We start from the raw sequence: 26,869 nt of genomic DNA on the forward strand, positions 1-26,869 counted from the left end.
GAGAGAGAGAGAGAGAGAGAGAGAGAGAGAGAGAGAGAGAGATCTCTAAAGAATTCGCTCAGGCTGTCTCCAAGTCAAGTACAGACATTTCTTCAGGCTTAGGTTCCCCATTGCTTGAGGGTGGACTGATGAAAAATGTCCCTGAACAACTTGCATCCTTACAACAAATTTGTATCCAGAGCGCCTGAACTACATCTTTGACAACTTGTATCCAGATCCCCTGAGCTAAGCAAGCACTTTCTTTTTTTTTTTTCTAAGCACTTTTTAGTACTTAGCTGAAAAACGACAAAAAGACTTTCCTGGGACACTACCCACCCTGAGCAAGTACAATACCCATTCAGTTTGTCCAACAAAGGAGCCTTAGGGCTAATTAACATCTCATGTACATAGTAATGCAGCCCTTCCTACCCCTCTTGTGAGAGGAATTAGATGCATTATGGAAAGTAGCAAGTACATAACACTGATGCCATCATACCTTGTGCAGGTGCCCCTGATTACCTCATCTTCCTATCCCTGGCTAGCTCATCTTCCTGCTGAGCTTCTATACAAGCTCTAGCTTTGCCAGGTAGAGTGCTGCTGTGGATCATGCTTCCCTTGGGGGGCTGCTGTACCTGTCTCCTCAAAGAACAGCCTATCCCTGAATAAATGCCTTTACCTGACTTAGAGACACCCTGAGCAAATTCTTTTGAGAAAACATCACACAACACACACCACACACACACACACACACACCTTGAACGCCAACAACACATAGGAGTTAAGTGACTTGATGAGGATCATATAACTAATATGTGTTACAGAGAATCCTTAAACTTCTGTCTTCCTATTCTATGGCCAGTCTTCTAGCCACTAAACAAAACTATATATACACATGAATACACACACGTACAACACACATTCTTTACAACAACTATGAAATATACCATCTGAACACAGGTCAGGTGATCTGAGACAAAAAATCTAATGTGTTTATAAGCACAATTTCACTCCCCTCCATTGCCAACAAAAAATATCTAGCTACCTGACTGATAACTTTATACAGTCTTTTGGGACTGGAGCAAATGGAATTACTGGTTTTGTGTGAAGTCCATATCTTAGAAACCATGAAGCCCGTTCAGACCTTTGAAGAAAATATACCAAGACACCATACTACTAACAGAAAATTTGGAAAAAAAGTTCTCTTTATTTATTCATATCAACTCAACAGCCTGTGACAATCAGATAATGCACAAGACCTTCTCTGTAATTTCTCTACACTGAGAAATGACTGCAAAAATGGCCACCTTGATGCTATGATCTTTCATTTCTACTAGAGAATTATTATCTTAACCTAAAAATAACTTACAGAACCAGGGGCGGTGCAGAGGCCCTCACAACAAGGCAGGGCAGCACAGAGGCCCTGACAATGACTCCAGGAAGTACAAAGGCCCTGAGGCTGCAGCATGCAAGGGCCTGGACTAGGCTTGATCAATGTGGCAGCAAGGTGACCCACCAACCACAAGGGCCACTGCCAGGCCTATCACCGCAGGGTTGGGACTGGACAGACCAGGGTAAGAGTCAAATGCAGGGCACCTGGCAAGGGCAGCAGCTACTCCTAGGACTACCAATCCACTGCCTAGAAATATAAAAAGCCCCTATCTGGACTTTCAGGGACCAAGATGGCAGAGTGAACCCCTGCTGCTCCAATCCCCCCCCTCTGACCCTGAAAACATAGTAATTATTGCCCCAGGGCAAAACCTTAAACAGTAAAGGGTTGGGAACCCTAGAGGAAGGGCATGGCTAGGACCCTGCCTCAAAATAGGTAAAAAGCAGACTGCAAAGACAAAAACTCTGGAGTCCTACTATTGTGAGAGGGAGCAACCAAATTCAGAGGGAGATAGTGTTGACTCCACACCCACAGCTGAAGCCTCAACAGGGAACTGCTCTCAAGCACAGAAAGCATTCTTAGATGAGCTCAAAAGGAGCTTTGAAAACCGAATAAGAGAGATAGAAGATAAAATGAATAATTATTTTAAAATCAAAATTGCAAAATTAGAAAAACATTACAATGAAGAAAACAGCTCCTTAAAAAGAAAAATGTGTGATATGGAAAAGGAGCTCCAAAAACTGAGGAAAATAATTCACTAAAAAGTAGAATCAACCAAATTGAAGCAAATAACTCTATGAGGAACCAAGAATTAGTGAAACAAAACATCAAGAATGAAAAATTAGAAAAAAAGGTAAAACATCTCAATGGAAAAATAACTAACCTGGAAAACAGATCCAGGAGAGATAATCTGAGAATCACAGGCCTACGAGAAAATCATGATGAAAAAATGAGCCTGGACAACATCTTCCAAGAGCTCATCAAGGAAAACTGCCCTGAGATACTAGAACAAGAGGTTAAAATAGAAATCGAGAGATTCCACCAGTCACCTACTAACAGAGATCCCAAACTGAAAATTCCTCAAAATGTTGTCGCCAAACTCCAGAACTACCAGGTAAAAGAGAAAATACTACAAGCAGCCAGAAAGAAACAATTCAAATATCATGGAACCACAGTGAGAATCACACAGGATCTGGCAGCCTCTACACTGAAAGATCAGAGGAACTAGAATATGATTTTTCTCAAGGCAAAAGACCTCGGGTTACAACCAAGGATCACCTACGCAGCAAAACTGAACATATTCTTCCAGGCAAGGATATGGTCATTCAACAACATAACAGATTTCCAGACTTTCCTGATGAAAATGACAGAGCTCAATGGAAAACTCAACCTCCAATTACAAGATGCAAGAGAGACACCAAAAGGTAAACAAGGAAAACACACACACACACACACACACACACACCCTGTTATTTAATAAGAGCAAACTGTTTATAGACAAGTAGAGAGTATGGGTATAAATTACACAAAATGTTGATAATAAACCTTATTAAGGGATACAAAGGGACTGCAATGGAAAAAGAGGAAAGAATGAAGTGGAAAAGGGCAAATTATGCCACACAAAGAGGCATAAAAACAATATAGCAGAGGGAAAGAAGGGAGGGAGGTGAGCGTTATATGAGCTTTTCCCTCATTAGTTCTGATACAATGAAGGAATAACACAATTAATTAAGCATAGGACTCTATCGAGGAGAGACACAAAATGTATCATAGTAGAGGGAAAGAGGGGAAGGAGAGGACCTTTGCAGGAGATCTGCTCCTGTCAAGCTTGGTTCAAAGAAGAAATAACATACTACATTAAGTATAAAAATCTATCATATCCCACAGGCAGTAGGAGGGGGGAAGGACTATGAAAGGGGCGGAAGTGGTTAGAAGGGAGGGAAGAGGGGCGGCCAGGTAGCACAGCAAGTAAGAGCACCAGCTCCAGTGTCAGGATGACCTGGGGATCAAATCCTGGGCTCAGACACTTAGCACCCACCCAGAAACACCTGGCTGTGTAACCTTGAGCAAGTTACTTAACCCCAATTGCTTAGGGGCGGCCAGGTACCTCAGTGAGTAAGAGTACCGGCTCCAGTGTCAGGATGACCTGGGGATCAAATCTGGGCTCAGATACTTAGCACCACACCCAGAAATAACTGGCTGTGTAACCTTGAGCAAGTTACTTAACCCCGATTGCTTTAAAAAAAAAAAGGGAGGGAAGAAGTAAGGGGGAAGGGGAAGAAAAGAGAGAGGGGCTGATAAGAAGGGAATACAGAGGGAGGTAGCAGCCAAAAAGAAAACTCTTAAGGAAGGGAAGGGAGAAGGGGAGAAAAATAAAAGCATAAACAGGGAAGGGAATAGGATGGAGGGAAACAGACAGATAGTAATCATTACTGTGAATGTGAACGGAATGAACTCTCCCATAAAATGGAGGCAGATAGCAGAATGGATTAAAAACCATAATCCTACAATATGCTGTTTACAAGAAACACATCTGAAACAGAGGATATACACAGGGTAAAGGTAAAAGGCTGGAGTAAAGTACTCCAGCTAAAGTAAAAAAAACAGGGGTAGCAATCCTTAGATAAAGCAAAAGCAAAAATCGATGTAATTAAGAGATAAGGAAGGAAACTATATCCTGTTAAAAGTCCCCATCAAGAATGAAGCAATATCATTACTTAACATATATGCACCAAGTGATATAGCATCCAAATTCCTAGAGGAGAAGGTAAGGGAATTAGAAGAAGAAATAGATAGCAAAACTATACTCATGGGGGACCTTAATCTCCCCTTCTCTGAACTTGATAAATCCAACCTTGAAATAAATAAGAAAGAAGTTAAGGAGGTGAATAGAATTTTAGAGAGGGTAGGTATGACAGATCTCTGGAGAAAACAGAATGGGGATAAAAAGGAATATACCTTCTTCTTGGTGGTACATGGCACATACGCAAAAATCAACCAAGTATTAGGACATAAAAACCTCACAATTCAGTGAAGAAAGGCAGAAATGTTAAACACATCATTCTCAGATCATGATGCAATAAAAATTATATGCAATAAAGAGCCATGTAAAGATAGATTAAAAACTAAACAATTTAATTCTAAAGAATGAGTGGGTCAAACAAGAAATTATAGAAACAATAAGTAACTTCATTCAAGAGAATGACAATAATGAGACAAGATACCAAAATTTGTGGGGTGCAGCTAAGGCAGTTCTTAGGGGAAGTTTTATAACCCTGAGTGCATACACAAATAAATTAGAGAAAAGGAAGTTCAATGAATTGGGCATGCAATTGAAAAAGCTAGAAAAAGAACAAATTGAAAATGTGCAATTAAATAGTAAATTAGAAATAATGAAAATCAAAGGAGAGATTAATAAAATTGAAATTATGAAAACTATCGAATTAATAAATAAAACTAAGAGCTGGTTTTATGAAAAAACCAATAAGATTGATAGACCCTTTGCCAATATGATAAAAAGAAAGAAGAAAACCAAATTATGAGTATCAAAAATGAAAAGGGTGAATCTACCTCCAATGCAGAGGAAATTCAAACAATAATTAGAATTATTTTGCCAAATTATATGCACATAAATTTGACAATCTTAGTGAAATGGATAAATATTTACAAAAATATCAGCTGCCCAGATTAACTGAAGAGGAAGTAAATTACTTAAATAACCCCATCTGAGAAAAAGAAATTGAACAAGCCATCAGGGAACTCCCTAGGAAAAAATCTCCAGGGCCAGATGGATTTACCGTGTTTCCCCAATAATAAGACACTGTCTTATTATTTTTTTTTTTTTTGAAAGAAAAACACCAGAGGGATTATTTTCAGGGGAGGGCTTATGTTGTCCTGCCTCAGCTCTCCTCCACAGCACTGCTCTCAATGGCGCCAGCAAGCAAATCACTGAGGAAGAACAGGATGACGCGCTCACTGCTGCAGCTCTGATTGGATGCAGCTCGGAGCGCAGCGTGCGTTTCACCCGGGGCGGGGGGGACGGTGCATACAGAGGGTACCGTAATGTAGCGTGTAGTGCAGGGGATCACCTTCACTACAATAGCAATCTCAATAGGGCTTATTTTGGGGGGAGGGCTTATTTTAGAGGAATCTTACACAGTAAGGGGAGGGCTTATTTTCGGGATAGGTCTTATTATCAGGGAAACACGGTACTAGTGAATTCTATCAAACATTTAAAGAACAATTGGTTCCAGTACTCTACAAATTATTTGGGAAAATTAGTGAAGGAGTCCTACCAAATTCTTTTTATGACACAAACATGGTACTGATACCTAAATCAGGAAGAGATAAAACAGTAGAAGAAAATTATAAGACCAATCTCCCTCATGAATATAGATGCAAAATTTAAAAAAAAATATTAGCAAAAAGACTACAGCAACTTATCACAAGAATAATACACACTTTGTTCAGGTAGGATTTATTCCAGGAAAACAAGGATGGTTTATTATTACGAAAACCATCAGTATAATTGATCATATCTCCCTAGCATGAACTTTCTCCACCACCCTCATTCCCCCAGGCATCTGGTGCCACAGTTTGGAAAACTCAAAAGTAGTGTCAATAGAACAAACCATAAGCAAAACCAGAAGCAATCAAATATAATAGTACAGTGTTTGATAAATGCCACAACACAGAGGATACCAAGATGGAGGAGAAAAAGGAAGCAGTATAGCTCATGTCTCATCAGGGCCAAAAATCACAAAAAAAAAGATTAAGGAAGACCAACTTTTATAGACTTTGCTCTTTTCAGCAATACAATGATCTAAGACAATTTCAAAGACTCATTATAGACAATGCTATCCACATACATATAAAGAATTATGGAGTCAGAAAGACCCCAGCTTCTGGGATAATAGCTCACTATTAGGCAAAAACTGCTGGGAAAACTGGAAAATAGTATGGCAGAAATTGGGCATAGACCAAGGTCTGACATCACATACCAAAATAAAGTCCAAATGGGTAAATGATTTAAATATAAAGGCTGATACTATAATCAAATTAGGGGAGCAAGGAATAGTTTATCTGTCAGATTTATGGGGAATGGAGGAATTTATGACCCAACAAGAGATAAAGAATATTAAGAAATTCAAAATGGATAATTTTGATTACATTAAATGGAAAAGTTTTTGCACAAAGCCACGGCAACCAAAATTAGAAGGCAAGCAGAAAATTGGAAGTTTTAATAACCAGTATCTCTGATAAAGGCTTCATTTCTAAAACATATAGAGAACTGAGTCAAATTTACAAGAATATAAATCATTCCCCAAAAAGGATAGGAAAAGGCAGTTTTCAGAGGAAGAAATTAAAGCTATCTATAGTCATATAAAAAATGCTCCAAATTACTATTAATTAGAGAGATGCAAATCAAAACAACTCTGAGGTAGCACATCACACATAATGGTAATAGAAATTTGAAGATCAATCCTGCCCCTTAATAAGGTGAATGTAATCACTTGGAGCCTGAGGTGGGACGAGTTTGCTTAACACCTGGAACAGGAAATGAATCAGAGCAGTTAATACAGAGGAAGAGAGAGGACACAAGCAAGAAGACAGCTAGGATTGTGAGTGTTTGTTTGTGGGAAGCCCCAAGAAGGGAGAAGGCTTTGGGATGGTGTTGCTTCCTGCAGTGATAAGGTATATTAATTTCTGGTGTTGAGACTTGGCTTTCTGGTGTCTGAATAAATGTTTTGCTTCTGCCTTCTCTATGGAGAGTCAGTTATATTTTGAAATTTAGAGGTATGCCAGCATATTCATAGTCACCATCAGTGCTGTGAGTATTGCCTCAGCATTACACACACCTATCAGATAGGCTAACGTGACAAAATAGGAAAATGATAAATATGAGAGAAGATATGGGAAAATTGGAATACTAATTCATTGTTGGTGGAGCTGTGAATTGAGCCAACCATTCTGGAGAACAATTTACAACTATGCTCAAAGGGTTATAAAAATGTGCATACCCTTTGACCCAGCAATAACACTTTTAGGGCTGTATCCCAAAGAGATCACAAAAATGGTAAAAAGACCCACATGTACGAAAATATTTATAGCAGCTCTTTTTGTGGTGGCCAAGAACTGGAAATTGAGGAGGTCCCCATCAATTGGGAAATGGCTGAACAAGTTGTGGTATATAAATGTAATGGAATACCATTGTGCTATAAGAAACGATGAGCAGGCTGACTTCAGAAAAACCTGGAAAGACTGAGGCTGAGTGAAGTGAGCAGAATGAGAGGAACGTTGTACACAGTAACAGCCACAGCGTGCAGTAACTGATTTTGATAGACTTAGCTCTTCTCAGCAATGCAAAGACCTAAATCAATTCCAAAGGACTCATGATGGAAAATGCCATCCACATCCAGACAAAGAACTATGGTGTCTAAATGCAGAGAGAAGCAGATTATTTTCTTTTTTTGTTTTATTTCTTTCTTTCTCAAGGTTTCTCCCACTCATAATCCTTCCATACAAAAACGTGAAAATAAGTTAAATTGGAATGTATATGTAGAGCCTATATCAGATTGCATGCCATCTTGGAGAGGGAAGAGAAGAGGGAGGAGAAAATTTGAAACTTATGGAAATGAATGTTGAAAACTAAAAATATATAAACTAAAAAAAGTTAAAAATTAAAGTTATCTAACAAAAAAAAAAAGAACTGGAGTGTGAATGCAGATTGAGGCATACTTTTTTGGTTTGTTTTTCTTTCTCATGGCTTTTCCCCTTTTGTTCTGATTCTTCTTCCATAACATGACTAATATAGAATTAGGTTTAAAATTATTGTACATATAAAGCCTATATCAGATTGTTTGCCATCATGCAGAAAGCGGATGGGAGGGAGAAAAAAATCTGCACCTCAAAATCTTATAAAAGTGAATGCTGAAAACTATCTTAATATGTAATTGGAAAAAATAAAATACTATTGGGGGCGGGGAGAGATAATGGGGTGAGATTAAAGAAGAACACCAGACTAGGTAAAGACCATGAAATTCAAGAAAAAAAAAATCACAGTGAATTATTTTTTAAAACCCAGGTGAGCACAGGGTAATAATACGAAGCCATACAGACACTGAGAAAGGGGTTGAGCCAAGAAGACTCAAAAAGAGCCTCCCAACAAAGGGACTAGGCTGGGAACTAAGGGACTATGTAATAGGATAAGGAAGAAGAGGTGCAGATCCATGACTGTGCCTGACACCATGTACTATGGAAGAAGCCATCATGCAGTTGTGAGGATCTGACCGTAAATCATGGTTTCAGATTCAGCCCACTGACTGACACAGGGTGGGACTTGCAGTTAAGTAAGCAAGCTAAGGAGCTCAAAGGATGAACCTATAGTTCTGTCATGATGAACCTGCTGAATATCAGACATAAACAGACAGTTTTCAGAGAAAGAAATTAAAGATATCTATAAGCACATGAAGAAATGCTCTAATTCACTATTGATTAGAGAAATGCAAATCAAAACAACTCTGAGGTACCACATCTCACCAGTCAGATTGGCTAAGATGACAAAACAGGAAAACAATAAATGCTGGAGAGGAAGTGGGCAAATTGGAACACTAATGCATTGCTGGTGGAGCTGTGAACTGATCCAGCCTTTCTGGAAAGCAATCTGGAATTATGCCCAAAGGGCTATAAATACTTTCATACACTTTGATCCTGCAATACTACTCCTAGGGTTATATCCCAAAGAGATCATAGAAGTGGGAGAAAGACCCATATGTACAAAAATGTTTATAGCAGCTCTTTTTGTGGTGGCAAAGAATTGGAAATTAAGGGGGTGCCCATCAATTGGGGAATGGCTGAACAAGTTGTGGTATATGCATGCTATGGAATACTATTGTGCTATAAGAAACGAGGAGCAGATGGTCTTCATATTTACCTGGAGAGGCTTATACAAACTGATGCTGAGTGAGAAGAGTAGAACCAGGAGAAATTTGTACACAATTACAGACACAATGTATGTGTGATGACCAACTTTGATAGACTGGACTCCTCTCAGCAATGCAGTGATATAAGTCAATCCCAAAAGACTCATGATGGAGAGAAATGAGTGCATCCAGAGAAAGAACTAGAAAGAACTGGGTTTATATCCAGGTGGAAGCAAAGTACCTGACCTTTTTCCTTCTCTTATTTGGTTTTATGTCCTCTTTACCATTTTTCATTCCAGCTGATAACAATCCATCTTTATAACCTGACTAATGTATAATGTGAAAGTAAAAAAAAAAATTTAAAAAAAAGAATATCAGACATAGCTGGCAGGAACTGGAACCAGGAAAAAGTCTACCAGATCTTCAACCAGGAACACAAACGGAGTGGCATTGCCCAAACTCAAACCAGACTTAGGAAGTCCCAAGATCGGCCCAGAAAAGCAGCAATCAGACTTTGCCCTAAATCAACTGCTAAAAAAAAAGGTATGATAAAAGTTTACAGGTTCTGGATTTGAGCTGTTAACTGAAATCTTTTGAAAACACAATGCACAACATTCACAGAAAGCAGCATAGGACCATCACTTCCTGGAAAATAGAAAAGAAATGGAATCAGTGTCAAATTTAATGTTCTTGGGCTCAGAGATCACTTCAGATGGTGACTGTAGGCATGAAATTAAGACACTGGGTCCTTAGAAAGAGATCTACAGCAAATCTGGATTAAAAAGTAGAGACATGGAGTGGCTAGGTGGTGCAGTGAGTAGAGCACCAGCCCTGGAGTCAGGAATACCTGAGTCCTCAGACACTTAACACACACACACACACACACACACACACACAAACTAGCCGTGTGACCTTGGGCAAGTCACTTAACCCCAACTGCCCTCCAAAAAAGAAAAAAAAGTAGAGACATCACCTTGCTAACAAAGGTCTGTAGAGTCAAAGCTATGGTTTTTTGATAGTAATGTATGGCTGTGAGAGGAGAATAAGGAAAGCTGAGCACTATAGAATCAACACTTGAACTATGATGCTAGAGAAGGCTTTTGAGAGTCCCTTGGATAGCAAGGAAATCATATCAGTCAATACTTGAATAAATTAACTGAGATCATAGGAAGACCAAACACTGAAGGTGAAGCTTAAGTACTTAAATACATAAAGCCACATAAGGAGGAGACAGAATTTACTGGAAAAAACCCTGATGATAAGAAAGAAGACTAAAGGCAAAAAGAAAAGGAAATGACAGAGGTGAGCAGAAAAAGTTTAAGAAGCCCTACTCTAAGCAAGAAACAATTTCTACCTATACAGATGGTCAGGCCAAACTATTTTTGCCCTGATTCTAACACTAACTCACTCTATGACCTTGTGAAATTTGTTTTTTTACCATTCTAGGGCTCAGTATTTTTACCTGTAAAATACAAGAAAGATTAACATGGAATGGTGGATACACAGGCAGCCTGGAGTAAAAAGGACTACATCCAAGTCACTTAACCTCTCCGTTCTTCAGATAACATTCTAAGACTCTAAATCACAAAGCAGGTGCCAACCTGCATTAGTAAAGAGACTTTCTTCACCATGAAGTTTCCTATGCTGATAAAAATCACAGGTCTAGTCCAAAATATACAACAAAGACAACAAGCATTTTCAAAACATCTACTCTAAGCAAAATACATTGCTATGCCCTAGCCAGAGATATAAAGTTTAAATAAAATAGTATTCAAGGGACTCTTAAATCTGGCTCCTAAGACTAGACAATCTCCTCAAAGCTAGAGAAAAGTAAAATTCAGAAGAGGTCTAAGTCTAGCCATTAGTACATAAAAAGAAAGGCGAAAAAAGTGCTCTGGGAATAACTGGGGGAAAAGCAAAGTATTACATCTTCACTTTTATAACTTTTCTCCTATAAATAACATAGAATGTTCACATGCATGCATGCGTGTGTGTGTATGTGTGTGTTTTAGAGACAGAGATCTGGTGAATGGTCTGAGAATTTGAAAAAAGTTTGCAATGGTCTAAGAATAGAATAAACGAGAAGAGTTAAAAGGCTATTATTTAAATCAGGGTTGTAAAGAACTTTTCCCTCCCCTATTTATAAGTAATAACATTGTGCAAGGCATAAATCAGGTATCTTTTCTTCATATAACATAACTATTACATATCTAGAGAGTAAAAGAAGACTTTGTTATACTGTATCATAGTGGACTGTTTATTGTCTATGGACTTCCATTATTTTACTATATGGAATCCCTTGCTGTAATAGGATTTTTGACCTGTATCAAATCAGAAACAGAGGCATCTGGAGACAACTATAATCAATTAATATATGTGGTATGATGAAAAAATAAATTATATAATATATAAATATGCCATTAATACATTAATTGACATTCATCAACTTAACAAGAATGATACTAATACAGAAGGACTGGAGGAGTGGAGGACCTCCTGGGAGCCTAGAAAGAGAGACGCCACCAGCACCGCGGTAGAGGAGCGGGGGAGCCCTAGAGGTCGCCTCTTGGACATAGAACTAGTCATGCTCCGTCTCCTCTCCTACCCCCTTGGTCCCGAGAGCCATGAGTAACTTGAGGCAATGCTTCCAGAGGTTTCTGGAGCAGAAAAACATTGTCACCAATGTCCTGGGGAAGCTGGAGGAGGTCTCCAGTGTCAAAAAGTACTACCTGGCTACAGGTCCCATTGATTTCATGGCTCTCTATCTCATCTTTGGCTACTGTGCCTCCCTGCTCTGCAATCTCATCGGTTTCATCTATCCAGCATATGCCTCATCAAGGCCATTGAAAGCCCCAGCAAAGATGATGATACCATCTGGCCAACCTACTGGGTGGTATATAGCATATTTGGCCTAGCCGAGTTTTTCTCTGACATCATCCTTTTCTGGTTCCTCTTCTATTATGCAGGAAAGTGTGCCTTCTTGCTATAGTACATGCTTCCAGTGGCCTGCAATGGCTCCCATATCCTGTACCATTGCCTGATCCACCCCATCTTCCTGAGGCACCAGGCTTCCATGGACAGCCTGGTGACTGACCTGAGTGGACGAGCCCTAGACACAGCAGCCCATCTGACCCTGGAAGCAACCAAGGCAGGCATGATTCACCCCCAGAAGAATAAGTGAAGAGATCACTCCTGAGCCAGAAGCTTCAAATGACTGGAAACCCTTCTCTCAGCCCCCTCATCATCAAGGGACCCTGGCCCCCTATCCTGGCTTCTAAGCAGCTGACCCTTCCTAACTGTACAGCTCCACCCAACCTCCACCCTCTTGGACCTTAGGGCATTATCTGGGAGGTGGGATGGGCATAGGGGTACCTCTGCCCATTTAGGATCCACCAGCACCTGCTAAGGGGCCCTGCTGGTGTTTGGACTGTTCTAAGTATACCATTAACCATCTGCCTCTAGCCCTCACCACTGGCTTCCCACAGGACTCTTGATGTGTCCTGCCCATTCCAGCTGCCCATGTGTTAAAAAAAACAAATACTCCTACCAAAAAAAATGGTACTAATAGTAGTTATCTAGCTAAAACCAGAATTAATACTAGAACTACTAATACCAACAGGCAAAATGTCAGCCGTTTTCTTACTTTACAGACAGTTCTTGGTTTATGAAAGTGGACCTAACCTCTATATAAAGCAATTTTTACTATATATAAATCTACCACTACCTACCCATTTTGCTTAGCCTATATACCTTGACACAAAATTACTAAAATGCAGACATATTAAATATTGAACCATAATAATAAACAGAATTATGAAAAGTAAAGTTAATGATAAAGCATGCATAGAATTGTACATTAGAGTTAACATGGGCATGCAATATGTGGCCCCTTCCTCACCCACTGCACCTAGCCTTTATCACTGGGGGTTGGCTGGATGTTTTTTATGAAGGTATGGAGAAATGTTTGGATAGTGGCACTCTTTTTCACTTGTATATGTGACAACAACAAGCAAAATTATCCTCAACTAGTCTTTTAACTTTATTTTAGAATTTTAATATTTTTCCTAATTACATGTAAAAACAATTCTTTTTATATTTTGTGTTTATTTTTAGCTTACAACATTCATTTCCACAAGATTTTTAGCGACAAATGTTCTCCCGGTCCTTCCTCTACCCACCATCCCAGAACACTGATCCCACTGAATAGCCCTTCCCCCAATCTGCTCTCTCCTATATCCTCCCACATACCCCATCCAACTTGCCAGTAGGGCAAGATGAATCTCCATACCCCAGGTGCCTGTATATCTTATTTCCCAGTGCATGTAAAAAATAAAAATAGTAATTTTTTTGAACAACTGATTTTAAAAATTTGAATTCGATTCTTTCCCTTCTTCCCTCCTCACCCACCTTTACTGGGAAGATAAACAATTAAATATAGGTTGTACATGTGTAGTTACGCAAAACATTTCCACAGTGGACATACTGTGAAAGACTGACTATATTTCCCTCCATCCTATGCTGCCCCCCACTTGTTCTATTTTCTACTTTGATCCTGTCCCTTTTCAAAAGTGTGTGCTTCTAACTACCCTCCCCCCAATCTGCCCTCCCTTCTATCATCCCCCCTTTTATCCCCTTCCCCCCTACTTTCCTGTAGGGTAAAATACCAAGTTGAGTGTGTATGTTATTCACTCCTTAAGGCAAATTCAATGAGAATAAGGTTGACCTGTTCCCTTTTGCCTTCCTGTTCTCCCCCTCCATTTTAACGGTTTCCCCCTGCCTCTTTTATATGAGATAATTTGCCTTATTCTGTCTCTCCCTATCTTCTCTCATTATATTCCTCTCTCCTCTTAATTTTATTTTTAAAATATCATTCCTTCCTATTCAATTGATGCTGTGCCCTCTGTCTATGTATACCTGTACACACACATATATATACACACACACATAAGTATTCATATGCACATATACCCTCCTATAATAAACATATATATGTATGTATACATATACATACATTTATATTCCCTTCAACTATTCTCATACTGAGAAAAGTTTCACAAGTTACAATTATAATTTTTCCACATAGGAATGCAAATAGTTCAACTTGGATAAGTTCCTTATGATTTCTTTTCCCTGTTTACCTTCTCATGCTTCTCTTGCCTCTTTTATTTGAATGCCAAATTTTCTATTCAGCTCTGGTTTTTTCATCAAGAATGCTTGAAAGAGGGGTGGCTAGGTGGCGCAGTGAGTATAGCGTCGGTCCCAGAGTGAAGAGGACCCAAGTTCGGTTCTGACCTCAGACATTTAACACCCACACAAAAATACCAGCCATGTAACCTTGGGCAAGTTACTTAACCCCAATTGCCCTCCAAAAAGAAAAAAAAAAGAATGCTTGAAAGTACTCTATTTCACTCAATGACCATATTTTCCCCTGAAACATTATACTCAGTTTTGCTGGGTAGATGATTCTTGGTTTTAATCCTAGCTCCTTTGACATCCTGGATATCATATTCCAAGCCTTTTTTTCCCTTAATGCAGAAGCTGCTAGATAATATGTTATCCTGATTGTGTTTCCACAGTATTCAAATTATTTCTTCTTGGCTGCTTGTAATATTTTCTCCTTGATCTGGGAATTCCAGAACCTGGCTATAATATTCCTAGGAGTTTTCTTTTTGGGATCTTTTTCAGGAGGTGATCAATGGATTCTTTCAACCTCTATTTTGCCCTCTGGTTCAAAAACCTCAGGGCAAATTTTCCTTGAGAATTTCTTGAAGGATGATTTCTAGGTTCTTTTTTTGATCATGGCTTTCAGATAGTCCAATAATTTTTAAAATTATCTCTCCTGGATATATTTTCCAGGTCTTTTTTCCAATGAGATATTTCACACTGCCTTCTATATTTTCATTTATTTGGATCTGTTTAATAGTATCTTGATTTCTCATAAAATCACTAGTTTCCATTTGCTCCAATCTAATTCTGAAGGAATTATTCTCTTCAGTGACCTTTTGAAATTCTTTTTCCATATGGCAAATTCAGCTTTCTAAGGCATTCTTCTCCTCACTGGCTTTTTGGGTCTCTTTTGCCATTTGAGTTAGTCTATTTTTTAAGGTGTTATTTTCTTCAGTCAGGTTGTTGACTCACTTTTCATGATTTTCTTACATCATTCTCATTTCTCTTCCCAATTTTTCCTCCTCTTCTTTTACCTGGTTTTCAAATTCCTTCTTGAGCTCCTCCATGGCCTGTAACCAAGTCTTATTTTTCTTGGAAGCTTTTGGTGCAGGGGTTCTGACTTTGTTGTCTTCCTCCTGTTCCATGTTTTGCTCCTTTTTGTCCCCCAAAAAGGAATCTAAGGTTTGACTACTGTGCTTGCTTTGCTTCCTTTGCTTGCTGATGTTGCCACTTAATTACTTGACTTTTGAGCTTTCTGCCACAGTAGGACTCTGCTACCAGAGAGGGGAACTTTGTCCCAAACTGCTGGGGTTTTCTCAGCTGCCAGAGCTATTAGTTGGCTACTTTCTCTGAAGTCTCCACACGCTCTGGCAAACTGGTCACGCACCCAAGGACCTCTACCCTAGACAGTGATAGAGATCCAAGTAGGTTAAAGCAAGAGCGATTACCCCTCAGACTGGTCGCTTGGTTCCCCTACAATATGCAGGCCATGAGCTCTGATGCAGCCATGCGGCAGCAGCTGCACAGCCACAGTGACTGCCAATTCTCACCTTCTTGCTCCCGGGACAGAGGCCAGACCACACTCTTGGTTCCCCTATTCCCACAAAGTCTACTCTGACCTTTTATTTTGCCTTGGGCGGTTTATGGGTTGATAATTCTGGTAATTGCCACAGCTGCTGGTGATCCACTCTCCCAAAGTCCCTCCAGCCACTGCTGGTCGGGGGCGCCCTGGGGATAAAACCGCAGGCTCATGCGGGGCTTGGCTCTGCTCCCAGCATACTGCGATGGACCCTTCCTGCTGGCCTGCCTTCAGCAGGAGATTTATTTCTCTCTGTCACTTTGTGGGTTCTGTACCTCTAAAGTTTGTTTAGAGTCATATTTTATAGGTATTTGAGGTGGTTATGGGGTAGCTCATGGAGTTTTCCTTCTTCTATACCAACAACTTGGCTCCCTGTCTGTAAAAACAATTCTAATCTTCATATTTTATAGATTTGCGCTCCAAATTCTCTCTCACCATCTGTAGGTCCCTCAACCATGTTTGAGAAAGCAGGCAATTTCTTAGAGGCTATACATGTATAATCATTCAAAACCTATCTTTGTATTTGTTGTGTTTCTTAGCCAATACCAGATTGTTTTTATCATTACCACTTTCTAATATAGTTCAAGATATAGTACTGTTAGGCCATCTTCCTTCACATTTTAAAAAAATTATTCCCTTGATATTCTTGATCTTTTGTTCTCCCAGATAAATTCTGCTATTATTATTTTCTAGCTCTATAAAATAATTTCTTGGTAGTTTAATTGGTATAGCACCAAACAAGTAAATTAATTTAGGCAGAAGTTACTGTTACTATATTGGCTTTGTCTACCCTTGAGCAATTGATATTTCTCCAGTTGTTTAGATCTGACTTTATTTGTGTGAAAAATATTTTGTATTAAGTTCATATAGTTCCTGGCTTTGTCTTGACAGGCAAACAACCAAGTATTTTATATGGTCTACAGCTAGTTGAATGGAATTTCTCTTTCTATCTCTTACTGTTGGGCTTTGTTGGCAATATACAGAAATGCTGATTTATGTGGCTTTACTTTATATGTTGCAACTTTGCTAAAGCTGTTAATTATTTCAACTAGGTTTTTCAGCTGATTCTCTAGGATTCTCTAAGTATACCATCACATCATATGAAAAGAGTGATAATTTTGTTTCCTCATTGCCTATTCTAATTCCTTCAACTTCTTTTTCTTCTCTTACTACTATAACAAACATTTCTCATACAGTGTTGAATAGTGGTGATAATGGGCATGCTTGCTTCTACCTTGATCTTATTGGGAAGGCTTCTAGATTGTCCACGTCATACTTGGTATTGGTTTTAGATAAATATGACATCATTTTAAGGAAAGTTCCATTTATTCCTATATTTCTGGAGTTTTTAATAGGAATTAGCGCTATGTTTTATCAAAGCTTTTTTTTTTTCCTACTCTATTGAGATAAGCATTTGTTTTTTGTTGGTTTGGTCAATTATGCTGATACTTTTCCTAATACCGAACCACCCCTAACATAAATCTCACTTGGTCATGGCGTATGATTTTTATATTTATAATTTATATTTATAACTTCCTTGCTAGTGCTTTTTTGAAATTTTTGGAACAATATTGGTTTTCAGCTTTCTTTATCTCTTTCTCACCTTCCTGGTCTAGACATCAGCACCATATTTTGTGCCATAAAAGGAATTTGGTAGAACTCCTTTGCCTATTTTTCCAAATAGTTTATATATTGTTGAATTGATTGTTCTTTAAATTTTTGGTATGGGGCAGCTAGGTGGCATAGTGGAAAAAGTACCAGGCTCTGGAGTCAGGAGGACCAGAGTTAAAATCCAGCCTCAGATACTTGAAACTTACTAGCTGTGTGACCCTGGGCAAATCGCTCAACCCCAATTGGCTCATCTTCCTCCCCCCAAACCCCCAAAAAAGTCTGACAAAATTCCCTCTTAGGGATTTCACTGATGGCTTGTAATTTATTTTTCTAAAATAAAATATAAGTACTCTACTTCCTCTTCTCTTAATCTAGGCAACACATTTTTGTAAATATTCATCCATTTCACTTAGATGGTCATATTTACTGGCATATAATTGGGCAGAATAATTCCTAATAATTGCTATAATTTCCTCTTCACTGATGATGAATTCACTCATTTCATTTTTTTATTTTTTTCTTATTTTTTTAAAATCAAATTAACCAATTGTTTATCTATTTCACTGTTACTATTTTTACATAAAACTAGTTCAATGGCTTTCTTACTTTCAATTTTATTAATCTCTTATATTTAGGATTTCCAATTTGGTATTTAATTGGGGACTTTTAATTTGTTCTTTTTTAAAAAATGGCAGGCCAATTCATTAATTTGTTCCTTCTCTATTTTACTGATTTAGAGATATAAATTTTCCCATAAGTACAGCTTTGATGACATCCCATGAATTTTGATGTGTTATCTTATTAGTTGTATTAATGTATTAATGAAATTATTGATTGTTTCTATCATTTGTTCTTGGACCTATTCATTCATTAGGATGAGATTATTTAGTTTACAATTAATTTTCTTTTTTTTGCAGGGGAGAAGGCAGGCAATTGGGGTTAACTGACTTGCCTAAGGTCACACAGCTAGTAGGTGTAAAGAGTCTGAGGCCAGATTTGAATTCTGGTCCTCCTGACTCCTGGGCCAGTGTTTTATTCACTGCAGCATCTAGCTGCCCCTTGCAATTAATTTTCAAAGTATGTTTCCCAAGTCCTTTATTAAATGTTATTTATATTGTATTATAATCTGAAAATAATACATTTAATATTTGTTTTTCTGCATTTAATTGTGAAGTTTTTATGCCATAACACAACGCCAGTTTTTGTGTAGGTGTCATGTACTGCTGAGAAAAGGGGATATTTCATTGTATTCTCATTCAATTTTCTCCAAATTCTATCATGTCTAACTCATCTAAAATTCTATTCATCTCTTTTAACTTACTTGTTTATTTCTTTTTTTGGTTAGATTTATCTAGTTCTGAGATGAGACAGTTGAGGTCCCCCACTAGTATAGTTTTACTAATTCTTCCTGTACATTATTTAACTTTTCTTCCAAGAATCTGAGTGCTATACAATTTGGTGCATATCCATTTAGGATTGATATTTCTTCACTGTCTGTGGTACCTTTTAACATGAAGTCATTTCTTTCCTTAGCTGTTTTTACTAGGTCTGTCTTTGCTTTTACTACACCTGAGATCATGATTGCTACCTGCTTTTTACTGTTATTTTACTTCAGATAAAGCATAATAGATTCTGCTCTAGTCCCAGTGTGTGTGTCTCTAGTACATTTCTTGTAAACAAGATATATGGTTTTTAATCCACTCCGTTATCTGCTTCTATTCTATGGGTGAATTCATCCTATTCATATTCACATTTATGAAAACGAACTATGCATTTCCCTACTTTCTATTTTCCCCATTCATCCTTCTCTCTCACTCCTTTCACCCTGTCCCTTCCTCAAACGTGTTCCTCTTTTGAAAGAAATAATTCAAATGTCATAGAGCCATGGTCAGGATTACACAGGATTTAGCAGCTTCTCTAATCTGCCCGTTTTTCTATCAGTCTCTCCTCCTCTTATCTCACTCCCCTTCTATAGCATAAGATAAATTTCTATACTCAACTGAGAATGTACATTATTTCCTCAGTGAGTCAATTTCAATTAGAGTAAGGTTTAAGCAGAATCTATCACTCTATCCCACCTTCCCCATTATAAAAGATCTTTCACATAACTTTTATGTGAGGTAATTTACCCCATTCTACCTCTCCCTTCCTCTTATTCTCAACTCAAGACTGCTCTTTCTCATCCCTTATTTTCTTTTTTTGGCTAGGGATGGGTGGGATGGAGGGAATATCATCCCATCATAGTCAACTCACACCCATACTATATTTCTACATATACTCTTTCTAAGCACTCTAATAATGAGAAAGTTCTTAGGAGTTATAAGTATCATTCTCCCATGTAGCAATGTAAACAATTCCTTATGGGGGCAGCCAGGTAGCACAGTGAGTAAGAGCACTGGCTCCAATGTTGAGAAGACCTGGATCAAATCTGGGTTCAGACACTTAGCAACCACCCAGAAACACCTGGCCCTGTAACCTTGAGCAAGTTACTTAACCCCAATTGCTTAGGGGCGGCCAGGTGGTTCAGCGAGTAAGAGCACCGGCTCATCAAATCCGGGCTCAGATACTCAGCATCACACCCAGAAATAACTGGCCGTGTAACCTTGAGCAAGTTACTTAACCCCGACTGCTTAAAAAAAAAAAAAAACCCAATTCCTTATGATTTCTCTTTCCTGCTTATCTTTTTATGCTTCTCTTGAGTCTTATAGCTCTGGTCTTTTCATCAGGAATGCTTAAAAGAACTCTATTTCACTGAATATCTATCCCTCCCCTCCCTTCATAGGATATATATACTCAGTTTTTCTGGGTAAATTATTCTTGGGTGTAATCTTAGCTTCCTTTGCCCTCCAGAATATCATTTTCCAATCTCTCTGATCCTTTAGTGTGGAAGCTACTAAACCCTGTGTAATACTGACCATGGCTCCATGACATTGGAATTGTTTCTTTCTGTCTGCTTACAATATTTTCTCTTTGACTTGGGAGCTCTGGAATTTGACTATAATATGCCTGGCAGCTTTTGAGATCTCTTTCAGGAGAAAATCAGTATAGTCTTCCAATTTCTATTTTACCTTTTGGTTCTAGCATATCAGAGCAGTTTTACTTAATAATCTCCTGAATAATCTCTTTCAGAGTACAATCAGTATAGTCTTCCAATTTCTATTTTACCTTCTGGTTCTAGGACATCAGGGCAGTTTTACTTAATAATCTTGTGAAATATGAGCCTGGGCTCTTTCTTTGATCATGGTTTTGAAGTAGTCTAAAAATTCTTAAATTATCTTTCCTAGACTGATTTTCCAAGTCAGTTGTTTTTACAATAAGATATTTCACATCATCTTCTATTTTTTCATGCTGTTGATTTTACTGTTTCTTGATACCTAATGGAGTCATTAGTTCCACTTCCCAATTCTAATTTTTTTATTTTTCAAATGCTTTATTAACTTCTGATTTATATCATTCATTTCCACCAGATTTTGAGTTACAAATTTTCTCCCCATTTTTCCCCTACCCACCACCCCAAAATAGCAGTCCCACAGGATATTCCCTCCTCCAATCTGCTCTCTCCCATATTTTCTCCCATACCCCTTTCGACTTTTCCACTGGATCTCTATGCCCCAGTGCCTATAAATCTTATTTCCCAATTACATGTAAAATAGTATTAATAATAGTGTATATATATATATGAATATTTGATTGTAAAACTTTGAATTCCAGATTCATTCCCTTCCTCCCTTGACGTCCAGACTTACTGGAAAGATAAGCAGTATAGTATAGGTTGTACATGTGTGGTTAATGCAAAACAATAACATAGTAGATATATTGTAAAAGACTGACCATATTTCCCTCCCTCCTATCCCACCTCCCACTTGTTCTATTCTCTACTTTGATCCCGTCCCTTTTCAAAAGTGGGTGCTTCCAACTTCCTTCCCCCCCAGCCTGCCCTCTCTTCCATCATCCCCCCTCTCATCCCCTTCCACCCCTACTCTCCTGTAGGGTGAGATACCCTATTTAGTGTGTATTTCATTCCCTCCTCAAGCCAAATTCAATGGGAATAAGAATGACCCATTCCGTTTTGCCTTCCTATTCTTCCCCTCCATTGTAACCATTTTCCCTTGCTTCTTCTATATAAGATAGTTTATACCATTCTGTCTCTCCCCATCTCCTCCCATTATATTCCTCTCTCTTCTTAATTTCACCTTTTAAGTATCATCCCTTCCTGTTAAATTGGTCCTGTGCCCTCTATGTATACCTGTAAACATATATACACATACACATATGTATTCATATGCCCATATAACCTCATATATAGACATATATACGTATGTCTATTCCCTTCAACTATTGAGAAAAGTTTCATAAGTTACAATTATTGTTTTTCCATGTAGGAATGTTAATAGTTCAACTTTAATAAGTTCTTTATGATTTCTTTTCCCTGTTTACCTTTCTTGTACCTCAATGTCAAATTTTCTATTCAACTCTGGTTTTTTCAGCAAGAATGCTTGAAAGTCCTCTATTCCACTGAATGATCATATTTTCCCCTGAAACATGATACTACTCAGTTTTGCTGGGTAGGTGACTTTTGGTTTTAATCCCACCTCCTTTGACCTCCGGAATATCATATTCTTAAGCCCTTTGATCCCTCAGTGTAGAAGCTGCCAGATCCTGGGTTATCCTGATTGTGTTTCCACAATATTCAAATTGTTTCTTCCTGGCTGCTTGTAATATTCTCTCCTTAATCTGTGAATTCTGGAACCTGGCTATAATATTCCTAGGAGTTTTCTTTTGGGGATCTTTTTCAGGAGGTGATCGGTGGATTCTTTCAAACTCTATTTTGCCCTCTAGTTTTAAAACATCAGGGAAGTTTTCTTTGAGAACTTCCTGAAGGATGCTTTCTAGGTTCTTACTCTGATCATGGCTTTCAGGTAGTCCAATAATTTTTAAAATTATCTCTCCTGGATCTATTTTCCAGGTCAGTGGTTTTTCCCATCAGATATTCCACATTGCCTTCTATTCTTTCATTTGTTTGGATCTGTTTAACAGCATCTTGATTTCTCATAAAGTCATTAGCTTCCATTTGCTCCAATCTAATTCTGAAGCAATGATTCTCCTCAGTGAGCTTTTGAGATTCTTTTTTTCCATCTGGCAAATTTGACTTTTTAAGGCATTCTTCTCCTCATTGCCTTTTTGAGCCTCTTTTGCCATTTAAGTTAGTCTGTTTTTCAAGGTGTTATTTTCCTCAGTCAGGATGTTGACTCTCATTTCTTAATTTTCTTGCATCATTCTCATTTCTCTTCCCAATTTTTCCTCCACTTCTCTTATCTGCTTCTTAAGGTCCTCTATGGCCTGTAACCAGATCGTATTTTCCTTTGAAGCTTTTGGTGCAGGAGTTCTGACTTCACTGTCTTCCTCCTGTTACATGCTTTGCTCCTTTTTGTCCCCAAAATAGGAGTCTAATGTTGGAATCTTCTGTCTGCTTTGTTTCCTTTGCCTGGTCATGTTGCCCCTCAGTCACTTGACCCCTGGGGTTTTTGCCACAGTAGGACTCTGCCACCAGACAGGGGAGCTTTCATCTAAAACGCTGGGGTTTTCTCAGCTGCCAGAGGTATTAGATGGGTGCCCTCTCTGAGGTCTCCACACCCTCTGGAAAGCTGGACACACACCCCAGGACCTCCACCCTAGACTGCAATCGAGATCCAAGAAGGTTAAAACAAGAGCGATTACCCCTCAGACTGGTGCTTGGTCCCCTTACACTCTGCAGGCCAGGAGCTGAAGCTGCCATGTGGCACTGGCTGGCTGTGCTGGCGTCTCAGCGGCTTCTCGCCCCAGGGGCAAAAGCCAAGCACTCCCACTTACTGGGTCCCAAAGTCCAGACTGCACTGACCTCTCACTTTGTCCTTTGCATCTATGTGTGATAAATCTGGAAACGGCCACAGATGCTGCTGATCTGGAATCCCTCTAGCCGGAGCTGATCAGGCCCACCCTGTGGCTAAAGGCTTGTTGTGGGGCTGGGCTCAGCTAACAGAGCGCTACGCTGGCTGATTCCTGCTGGCCTGTCCTCAGCGGGAGGTTAGCTTCTCTGTGTCATTTTGTGGGTTCTACAGCTCCAAAGTTTGTTTAGAGTCCCCTTTTTACATGGATTGGGGAAGGTGGAAGCCGGAGCCATAGAGAGGTTGTATTTCAACTCCACCATCTTAACTCCGCCCCGCCCAATTCTAATTTTTAACAAATTATTTTCTTCGGTGAGTTTTTGTGCCTCCTTTCCCATTTGGTCATTCTACTTTTTAAGAAGTTGCTTTCTTCAGCAAATTTTTTAATTTTTGTGTATCTTTTTCTATTTGACCATTCTGTTTTTTTAAAGTGTTATTTCCCAATTTTCCCTCTATCTCTCTTACTTCATTTTTAAAATCCTTTTTGAGCCCTTCCATGAGTTCTTTTTGGGCCTGAAACAATCTATATTTTTCTTTGAGGCTTTGCATGTAGCTGTTCTGATATTGTCGCACTCTTCTTAGTTCGTCTTTTGATCTTCCTTTTTACTATAGTAACTTTCTATGGTCAAGTTCTTTTTTTATTGCTTGCTCTTTTTTCCAACCTATTTCTTGACTTTTAACTTTATGTTAAAGTTGGGCTCTGCTCCCAGGATAGAAAGAACACTGTTCAAAGCTTTAGATTTTCTGTTCTATTGTTTTCAGGTCTAGTTATGGAGGTCTGTAAGTTTTTAGTTCTTTTAAAGTGGTATGATCTAAGGAGAGGCATAGTCACTGCTCTCCTGAACTGTACTCTGGTCTATAAGTGATCACAAATATTGTCTTCTGTCCTGGAACTATGAACAAGGTCTCTGCTCCCTTGCAGTTAGAAGCTGTAATGTGCCAGTGCTCCTCTTCAGTCTGGGACTGCAACCTAGAACCAAGTATGAGCAATGTAACAGGGTCCTACACTCAGATTCAACAAAGGGTTCCTAAATAATCTCCTTTTGACCAGTTTTCTGACTCCTTTATCATCTATTGCCCGAGAGCTCCAGAAGTTACTGCCACAGATTCAGCTGCTTCCCCCCACCCCAGAACTCCCATCCCCCAGGCTTGCTGGTGGCTTGCACCAGGAGTAGCCTGCTACTGGCTGCCTTGTACAGGGGCTGACAGCCTCACTGTCATGCTGTTAGCCTACAGCAAGTCCTCACTGCTACCCTGTTGGCTTGTATCAGGGTGCAGAGTGTATTAAACTGCACTCCCACCTCACCCCAGTGATCTTTTAAGCTGTCTTGGGCTGGAATATTGTTTCACACTATCCTTTTGTTGGTCTTATGACTGCAGAATTTGTTTTGAGGCATTATTTTAAAGTTTTTGAAGTAGAATTTGGGGGAAGTCAGGTGAGTCCCTGCCTTGACCATCTTGGCTCTGCCTCCTCCTAATCTTTGATCTTTTAAAAATCTTGGACTGCTTTGCTACATCTTTTCAATACAAGAAAAAACTCAAATTATGACATTCTTCTGCCAACTGTTTTGCTACGAACCTTTTTGGTTTGACCCTGGGATCTGAAGCTTTTCTGTCTTCTGCAATCTTTGCAGCTATCAACTCAATAAGATCCTCATTCAGAGTTCTGTCGGAATTCATTACATAATGTCAAATTTGCAAATTTACAAGCAAGAACTGTCTATATTACATCTTCAATTTTCCAATCTCTAATCTTCTCAATGGAATTTAATTCTGAGTTAACACTACTAAGTCTAATCTTCATTTTTACATGTGTCAGATATTAGGATATCAAAAGTAAGACTCAAATTAATTAACTGGAAAAAAAAAACAAGGTAAAATAATAGGACCCAGCTGCAACTCTTTTCTTTCAAGGGACAGAGTACATAAGAAAAGCAAAGGAGAAAAAAGAGCAAGAAAGAAACCAAGGGTTTACTAAGGCAGGAGAAGGGAGTGGGGGTTGTTAGTCTTTGGAGTAATTATTGTTATTACTATAAATAATAATAGCTAGATTTCATATGGTGTCTTAAGCTTTACATTACTATACAGATATTTTCTCCATTAATCCCAACAACCCTGGGATGTCAGAGTTATCATTATTATCCTCATTTGACATATCCTCCATAAAATAATCCACACAACAAAATGCAGGCCTTCCTCTATGTCAAAGGTTCTGAAGTTTTCCCCTACGTATTCTATAGGGGAAAAATAATATTATAATTTTCGCTAACCTCTAACAGGACTTTTGAATTCTCTCAAGAATGATTAAGGGGCGGGTAGGTGGCACAGTGAATAGAGCACCGGCCCTGGAGTCAGAAGGACCTGAGTTCAAATTTGGCCTCAGACACTTAACATTTAAGTCACTGAACCCCAATTGCCCTGCCCTTCCCCCTCCAAAAAGAAAGAAAAGAAGAATGATTTTAAAAACCACATTATTCTGAGGAAAACACAGGCAAATAACTTAAAAAAAACTTAAGAATCTCTGCTCTAGGCTTATTTGATATTACATAATTCAAGCTATCCATCAGCTGTCCCTAACTCTTACTAGTAAAAGGTCAACCTCCTTTTCTGATCCTTTATTTCTGGGTGACATTACTTGGGTCATTTTTTGCACGTAAGTCCTTGTTACAATGAAGCAATCTATTTACACCCATTAAGTTTTTTTCTCCACTGCTCCTGCACATCACTTGTAGATTCTGAAACTGATTTAAAATTTTAAGTGCTTTATAAATATGAGCTCTTATGAATATTATTCACAGTCATGTAGCATCATAAGAATACTGGTATTAAAAAGAAGGATTTTTGCCCTTAGGGCACAGTTTAGGAATGCTAAAAGCTCTGCATAATTTCCCAAATGGAGTGCAGCCTGCTTTCTTTCTCCAATTCCCCTCCATGGGATGGCAATAATGTATAGAAAGCCTAGATGTACTAAGTACTTTACTGACCTAAACACCTCTAATAGATATCTGTAGGAAACAAGTTTACAACACATACCATGACTAAAACATACATATTTAGCATAAAATTCTCCCCTCCCCAAAGAATAGTTCTTAAGGTTCATCCCCCCATACTCCCACCTCCATAATGATGCAAGACTTCATTCCTCCTTCCCTCCATCATAAACATCACACAAACAAGAGTTCATGCTATGCTACTTTTATAAAAACATATACCTATATACATGTGCATACATACATACTCTCTCTCTCTCTCTCTCTCTCTCTCTCTCTCTCTCTCTCTCTCTCTCTCTCTCTCTCTCTCT

At 38.7% G+C, this 26,869-nt stretch overlaps 1 protein-coding gene and 1 pseudogene across 12 annotated transcripts in view; one reads left to right on the top strand and one right to left on the bottom strand.

Annotated features, from left to right (window-relative positions):
- The window catches only part of ERC1 (ELKS/RAB6-interacting/CAST family member 1), a 496,604-nt gene that overhangs the window by 339,715 nt on the left and 130,020 nt on the right, over positions 1-26,869 (bottom strand). The gene's annotated exons all lie outside the window — the stretch shown is intronic.
- LOC138165843 (receptor expression-enhancing protein 6 pseudogene) lies at positions 11,530-12,494 on the top strand (annotated as a pseudogene).

The sequence above is a fragment of the Petaurus breviceps genome, unplaced genomic scaffold, assembly GCF_028583685.1.
Source record: "Petaurus breviceps papuanus isolate PSGF00001 unplaced genomic scaffold, PetGlider_PUasm1.0 216, whole genome shotgun sequence".
In the NCBI taxonomy this organism is placed as follows: Eukaryota; Metazoa; Chordata; class Mammalia; order Diprotodontia; family Petauridae; genus Petaurus; species Petaurus breviceps.